Genomic DNA, 8,453 nt, shown 5'->3' on the forward strand with positions numbered 1-8,453 from the left:
GAAAATATCTATAATTGAAACACTGCAGAGGAATGCACCTTATAAACAAACTCAGTGTGTCAAGTTTTCTTATTTGTGGGGTTCGTGAGGATATTGACTGAATTGGAATTTCTTACAGCATTAATTTTCATGGGGATGACGATAGTGGGCGGTTTGTCCACTAGGAGATGCTATAAGGCCCCGGGCAAAGAAAACAAAATCCAGACAAGACCTAATTTGAAGCAGATTTTTGGCGTGGTCAAAGCGATACGGATAAGACGTAGGAGGACAGGTAAAAGAAGATTGAATAGGTTGTTAAATCCGCAGCCGAGGCAACAAATAAAGAACAACACAACGAGCTTCTCGCTGAATCACAAGTCCGCGTGAATAACTCTCGCTTAACAACACCGAGAGGGCGAATTTGTTTTTTTACTCGTGAAAATAAACTTCCGACGCAAAATCTTCTGTGGTTCGCGGAATCCGAATGCACACGACCTGCTGTGGGAAGAAGGCCTTTTTGTCCCTATTCTGCTCCGATGCACTCTTCAACCTTTCACCGTGCTTCTTTTTGACCTTTATCAAATCATCGGCGGTGTCTTTTTGCCCTCCGCTCTCCCTCTATATACCCGGCTGTTTTGGACAACGCAGTTTGAATAGCAAGAATAGCCGAGAGAAGTGATTCCCCCCGCTCTCCTCTTCTCCGCCGGGCTGATGTGTTGTCGGCGGCAGGACCATTTTAATAGACACACATAGTAATTACAGTAGTGGGAGGCAGCAGACAGCGGTGGTCCAGGGGCAGCGCAAAACTATAAATCACTACTCCCGGTTCCGCCCTCCCGAGCGTGGCCGATCACATTCAACCGAAAAGCAATTCTGCCAACATGTGTTTGCACATTTGTCTTCATCAAGCCACCGGCTTGTTTTGGGTTTCCAACTGAATTTTCCCTTTCCAGCGGTAATCAAACACGGCCCCGCTTGTCAGCGTTTCGAGTCAAAGTCCGTTTTATCCGACTCAGCAATTAGCCGGGAGCGAACGAGATTATTCGCGGATGTTAAAAAGCGGCCGCATTAAAGAGGCGCGCCGGCGTAAATGTTTCGAATAGATCGAAAAATCGGAAAGCCGCGTTTTCACCTCAATCGAGACGCGCATAACCCGTTGTCAGGTTAAGTGATGTTTCGTTTTGAAATTCTTCTGAAAGCGGTTTCACACAGCGAGGGTGTCGGGCAGGCGGGGGATTGACGTTAACTTGGAGTACAGTGTGTGTCCTCTCCCGCTTGATCCGCACAGACAGTTGCCTGTCAGCCAGCTGAGCCCATGCAGGACGGAGGCGTCTGCCCGAGGACCAGGTGTCAGGAAGGTGAGAGCGGAGCCCGGGTACACCGAGCTGAGCCGAGGTGAAATGGATGCAGAGTAGAGATCGTCTCCCGCCTCTGAGGGACGCGGGTTTTTTTTTCAAGGAGGAAACAGACTGGTGAGCAGGAGGTTCAGCCGAAGAGAACATGAAAGCTGAGAGCGGCCATGACACTTGATGGACAAAAACGCCGGGGAAGAGGCAGCTTCCTCCCCGCTCCTCCTTGCAAGCTACTCTTTCCTTTCAGCAGCGCTGCAGCGAGACAAGATCCATGACGGTGGTGTCGGGCGCATGTGGGGGGGGGGGGGGGGGGGGCGAGGATAACCGAATTTCAGGGGCTCTCGGTCGAACTCGGCCCCCCGCCCCCATATAATATACGGTGTTTGATGTTTCCCCCTCGATGTTTAAAGAAATACACGAAAGCTTCCGGACGCTCTCCGCGGGGCGATCGCGGCATAATATAAAAAAAAAAGAAAGAAAAAGGAAAAAAAAGCAGCGGGCTGCCAGAAATCCGAGTGCATCTTTCAAGAGAGAACATGGGTCAGAAGGGAAGACAGCTGAAAACAATAGCGAGGAATGAAAGGTGACACACATTGAAAGGCAGATAAATCGCTGCAGGGGGAGAATGGATGTTTGTCATCGGTACAAAGCGACGCGACGCGAGCTCTGATCTCGGTAAAGCCGCCGGGTGGTTTCACAGGGCTTGGCAGGCCAGTCGATAGAGCGTTGGCAATTAATGTTCGCGTTTTCGTGACACCGGTATCTGACGTCCCCGGACGTACGGAATCCTGCGGGATTAAGACGCTCGGCCGACGGCCGGACACGGGAAACGGATCCGCGTCGAAATCCTGTGTGACAATCCTCTCCGTGTCAGCTGCCTCGGAGGATAACGGGAAACAAGTCAGCGGTCACGGGTCACCCGGAGTCCTCGGTTCGTCTGGCAAAACAAAGGAAGAAAATCAGAAAATGTTGTCAAATCTAATTCTTCACCCGGATACCGAACCTGCGGTTTTCACCATCTGGTCCGAGGAGGGTTTTGTCATATACGGGGCGGGGGGTTAAATTAACAGGAGGGAGCTTGAGCTGCTCTGACGCTGTCAATAACACCCGTTTATCTCCGGCTAATCCCTTGTTGAGGTACTTTGTGATCCACCCCGTCCCAGCTGCGGGCCACATCTGCAGGCATGATAGATTTTGCCCATAGGGGCCTCCTTCTCCAAATGCCACTGTGACTCACCTTCATCTATTCGCCGTTCTCGCCGATCTGACCTGGCAGCTCAGCGGTGAACCGCGGCGGAAATCCGCCCCTGGCACTTTCACAAACACAAACCTCAACAAAAGTCTGCTCGAGAAACGGATAACGCGCGCGTCCGACACGGCTCCATCGCAGGTCGAAGATTTTTTCGAAACTGGTCACATTCTCGACATATCCGCGGCGATACTCGGCCGCCGATGAAACAGATGTAAACACGGGGATCTGAGACCGAACTCGTCGTCTCACCGTTTCGAAAAATCAATACGGCCCGTCGTTCTGATCTCGGCACGCGCGTGGAGCGAGCCGGGGGCCGCGGGGGGCGAGGCAGGGAAATTGACAGAGAAGCAAAGGTGGAAGGCAAAGACAAAGGTGGGGGGTGGAGATGGATGATGGTGGAGGTGCTGGTTATATAATAAGAGAGAGAGCTGATCAAAACAGACAGTGAAATTAGTGGCTGTAGAATTGCATAATTTAGAAATGATTTTTTTTCCAAAGACGTCTCAATACTCTCTCCTGGCGTGAAGCAACGCAGATAATTGTGGATGTTTTCTTCCTTCTTCTGCACTGATATGCTGCTTGTGCACCGCGGGATGTGTTAATCATTGAATTATTCTGGAAGCATCGGATAAAAAAAACAAAAAACAGCCTCCCATTTTTTTTTTTTGCCTCATATTCTGGAAGATATTGGTTTTTTTTTTTTTTTTTTATTTCTCTGGTATGGACAGTTTAAAAGAAATCCATTTCACCTTTGCACCACTGAGGTGTCGGGGTAAATCCAGACGTCTATAAAAGAAGAAAATAATAAAAAAAAAAAAAAAAAACAACTAAAAAGAACTACGCGCTCGGCTGGACACCACCTGCGCAAATATAGATGACATTGTTTGCGATATTCGGGGGATCCGATGGCTTCAGGTAGGTAAATAAATCTGAATTCTTGTGGTTTTGCGACCTCACATCAAGACGCGCCGTGCTCAGTCACCCTCTTTGTCTCGCGTTCCATTTCCACGAACCTTGTTTCTCTCCGTTCTCTATCACGGTAAACCGAAGCAGCCCCACCCTTTTTTTTTTTCTTTTTTTTTTTTTTTCTTAACACCCTCGATTGCATCGCCCGCTATCTCCGGCCTTTATTGACTTCGGCGGGGTTTCCTTTTAAGTGTGAGTAAAGAGGATGTTTAACAGACCTGCGGAAAGCAAACAGCAACTCTGGACTGAAAGAGGAGATGAAGCAAGAGGGAGATGGAGGCTTACAGGCAGAGAGAGAGAGAGAAAGAGAGAGAGAGAGAGAGAGACAATAAAGAAAGAAAAGGAATAAGACAGAAAACCAAGAGGAGGTGGAGTTAAAGTGAGATGCTCCACTGGCTGGCTGACAAACAGAGGGTCCCTCCAGAGCCGGGCAGACAAGAAGGAGAGGAGGAGAATGGAGAGCGGTGAGAGAAAAGGAGGGGAGTTTGATGTGGGCAGTCAACCCCGGCACCCTCCAACAGCTTTCCCTCTCTTCCTCCACACCCTAGCAGAAAATCTATGCCTGCTCTCTTAGTATTCCTCCCGTCTCTTGTGAAGGCTCTGCGGAGGAGAGAGCAGACAAGCGGACTGCTAGTGAGGCCCTGACCAGCCGTGTGTGATGCTAGCTTGGAGATTTTTTTTTTTCCCTCCCCCCTTCTCGGTTTCTCCACACCAGAACGGGGTTTTCTTCGCTCAGGGCCGGTAGGACAGTCAAAGGACCCAAAAACTTGAAAAGCTCCGCAAGGGACGTGCCGGACATGAACCCCCACTCCCTGTTTTGCTTCGCTCGCCCGTCATTAGAATTGGAGATCAACAGGTCAGCTGATCACTCCGCCCCGTTCTCCGATGAACGGCAGATTTATAATAAAACGACCTCTTCTCTCCAGAAGTCTCCTTAAGTGCCGATTTTCTGACCTTTACTTGTCCCATAAATGGGAGATTTTAAAGTATTCAAAAACAATTCAAAAATATCCCAAAGATGTTTTTAGAAGTCATGTTGAAATTTTAGGACAATGCAAGATACACACAAATTAGAAATACTGACAGCTAAATGACAGTCAATTTGGCAAATAATTGATAAAATAAACAAAATAAAATAAAATAAAAAAATAAAATAAAATAAGTAAATCCAAAAAATAAATATGAATATATAACCAAATACATTCATCAATTGATAAATGAATAGAAAAAAAAAATGTAAAAAATTAAAAGGTTAAAAAAATAAAATTAATAAATAAAAACAAGACCATCAGTACTCTAGAGAGATAATGTCAAAATGCAGCTGACATTGTGGCAGCGCTGAGAAAAAAAAAGGGGAGGGAGTAGAATTAGCATAAAACGGGCTACTGGTTTCCAAGGAATAGAGAGTTACCATCTCGGAGCAACTGTGAAAATGTGAACATTCTTTAGATGTGCACAATTAGTATAATCTTTAAAGGTCAGGCCTGCAATCGGTTACATTCTGAGCGAGAAACAAATATATATATATATATATATATATATATATATATTATAGATAGAGCCCTTAGGAGCTTTTTTTCTGTACCTTAAAAGATGTTCATTTAACCCTTCATGGATGAAAACGGTTTTTTGTGTAATAGTTGTTTCCAGGGTTGGCTTTGCATTATTTACTGTTTAGTGACATGGGTGTCTCAAGCGGTTCAATATCCCTTTGTTTGTTTGTTTTCTCAGCATTGGGTTGGGCTTGATTGGAAAGTGGAATCAACAGCGGCAGAAATAATCACCTGTTGAAAAAACTCAAAAACTCGGAATTTCACAATTAGCAGAGAATGATAAGACGTTTGGAAATTCATAATCGGCCGCAGGCGAGGTGTTGCTGTTGGCGTCGCCACGCGGGGGAATGACACTTCGAGTACGGCTTGGACGGAAAGGCAGACCAATTTTCTATTTTGCCTCTTTTCCGTCAACAAGCGCCCTCGAGAATAAGTTTGGTACGTCACTGATTTCTTTCCGGCGGAATCTGAAACGCTGCCCGGCTGTCCGCTTTGGTCGTCGGTAAGTAACTCTGTTCATCAAAACACTTTGACAAGGAGCTCTCGGGGAAAACAAAAGGTGGAGAGCTACGTCCTTCAACCGGGCCCAGTTTGACCCGAGTAACTCTGCTTTGAATGTAAATATTTAAAAAAGATTTTTTAAAAAGTCTCGATAGAATTGTGCCGCGAGAAAACGAAAAAAAAAAATCTCGACATCTTCCGAGGAGAAAAGGCGGACGAACTTCACCGAAAGTAATCGTTTGGCGCGCAATTCCTGAATAGCGTTACGGGGATCAAAGAAAGACAACAGCGGAGTGTAGTTGGAGGGAAAAGAGGGAATCTATAAAAATATGACATCAGTTGTGTTTTTATGTAATTGGGTTGCAAAAAAAAACATAATCTCCATTGCCGGCACTGTACGGCGCCTGCTAAACAGCGGACAAACAAAGCTTTGTTGTCCTCAACATTCTCTCTCCCGAAGTAACGGTTTCGCTGTCACCTTGCGCCCGGTCCGTCATGCCTGTGTGATCGCTCTAAAGGTCAGAGCTTGTAGCTACTGTCATTAGCTGTCACTCTTCTAGACTTCCACACTCCCTCCCGCTCCTTGCTTTCTCCTCTCCTTCAAGTCGCTCGCTGTCACGCGTTTCTTTCCTCGGCTCTGGAACACAGATCAAAGTGCCATTCTTGGTCGGACTTTGAAGGTTAAGAGCGGAACGAGGCGAGCGCGGTCGGCGAACGTGGGAAGGGGGTGGGGAGGCCTCGCCGCTCCGTGCTCCCGCCATCTGATGCGCAGATGTCGCGGAGTCGGGAGCGAGCTCATCGAGGTGGCTCCGCCGGGACCCGCGGTATCTTCGGTACGCCCGTCGGTATTACACTTGTGTTCCTTCCAGACGTACTTTTCTATCGAATTGAGGATCCGTTTCACTGCCTGAGGGAAGTGGAGGAGAGAAGGGAGGGGAGATGTGCTTTTTCGGCTAATCAAGCCGCTGATATTCCGAACCGCTGCGCGAACGGATTAATTGTATTCGTCGGGGAACTCGGAAAACAGCGGTACTGTACGGTTTTCGAATGCAACCGAAGAATCCCGTTAAGCGTATACCGCTTTGATTTCGCTTTCCCTCCGTAAATCGCCGCCGACGCCATCGGGGCCCCGAAGCCACGCTGACGCGTCTCACGTTTCCGCTACCTGGTCGTTAATTGAAAACGCATTTTCAGCGAGAGGAAGGGGAGGACGAAGAGGCTGATCGGGATGACGGCAAACACAAGTGTGGTGTTTTATCTGTTCGGGAGGTGAGGGGTAATCACGGCAAACTTTAATCAGCTCAGATCAATTATTCATGGTCAGGGGCCTGGCAAGCTGATTTTTTAAAATGCCCAACTCGCTCTCTCTCTCTCTCTCTCTCTCTCTCTCTCTCTCTCTCTCACTGACAGCGTGGTATGAATTATTCAGCTCGCATTTACGCAAAGAACTCCATCTCTGATACCTGATCAGTCAGTTAGAAACATTATGCAACAGTGGGATTGTCAGGAGGAATTGGGGAAATGCTCCCCCCCCCTGATATGTGCACAATAAAACGGTAAAAACAAAAGGCCGGAGGGGAAATGCTACACAGGGTAGCTTACAGAAGAGCGTGAAAACTTTAAAACAACCCTTTAACTCCGTTGTCTCGTAATTCAGCGGGCGAGCAAGACTCAGCTTCATCGAAAAAAGAAAAACAAGAAACAACTCGCCGGTTTCTCGGGAAGTGGCTTACACTCCCCGACCCCTGCCCGCATCGTTTTCGGTCCACAACTTACAATGTTCTTCGGCAAACCGAGTGATTTCTGACTCTCCAATCCGGTCTTATGCTTCGATTTGCGATCGAAAAGGAGTTAAAAAATAAAGCAAACTCAAGAAAAATGAGGAAACCTGTACGCCGCAGTGGTCGGCACACCTTCGACGTGGGATTTTTGAGGACGGGCTTCGGAAAAGGTCACGAGGAAGGACGGGGGGGAGGCGAAGGGATGAGTGTTGGGTGAAGAAGGGGTGGCCGGGCGGAGAAAGGCAGATAAATACGCGGCAGAGAAATGAGGGAGTGTAATTCTCGGCGGGTGTAATTCATCATGCCGGCCTCGACAGCCCCCGACCATAAGTCACCAAACAATCACACTTAATAATTCAGGGAGATCCCTCATTTCGTTCCTCCCTTCCGCCCGCCCTTGTAATGCATTCCCACGACACCGGGTCAAACCGTGTGTACGGCCGCGTTCTTAACTTCTGATGAACGCGGGTCACCCGTTCCGGATTTGAACCCGACCGGCCGCGTCGTTACATTGCACGACGACAAGCGAGGTGAAAAACAAAAAAAAAAGTTTAGCGTATACTTCATTTCTGTCTGTTGTATTTATTTATATTCCACTGTTTCAATGCATCTCACCAGTTGCACTAATAGGCTTTCGCAACTGACGTCTCCATGGGAACGTCCCGCTGCATATCCATACATTTCACTGGCGTTAACTTCCACAATGATAATCCCTTCCTCGCACAGGAGCTTTGACTAGCAGCAAAAACTGAGGGTATATGCTAGAAACTGTGGATCTGGAATAAAAGGGCAGCATCTGGAGGATTTATATATACATATATATATATATGTATATATTTTAATTAGCCTTCATATGAACTGCGGTGAAATAAATGACAGATTGACTGGAAAAATAACGAGCACACCTCTCACACCTTTCAAGGAATGTTTAGATCTCTGAACAGATGATATGATGCTTAAATATCACATCAGGCTCATCACATTTCATATAATTTGGATTTAGAGATTATCAGTCCAAAGCCAATTATAAGTTACCCTTTTGTCGTTATGGCTACGTCACACTTGGACA

The sequence above is a fragment of the Fistularia commersonii genome, chromosome 34 (assembly GCF_037954325.1).
Source record: "Fistularia commersonii isolate RoL2024-O1a breed Wild chromosome 34, RoL_Fcom_v1.0, whole genome shotgun sequence".
Lineage (NCBI taxonomy): Eukaryota > Metazoa > Chordata > Actinopteri > Syngnathiformes > Fistulariidae > Fistularia > Fistularia commersonii.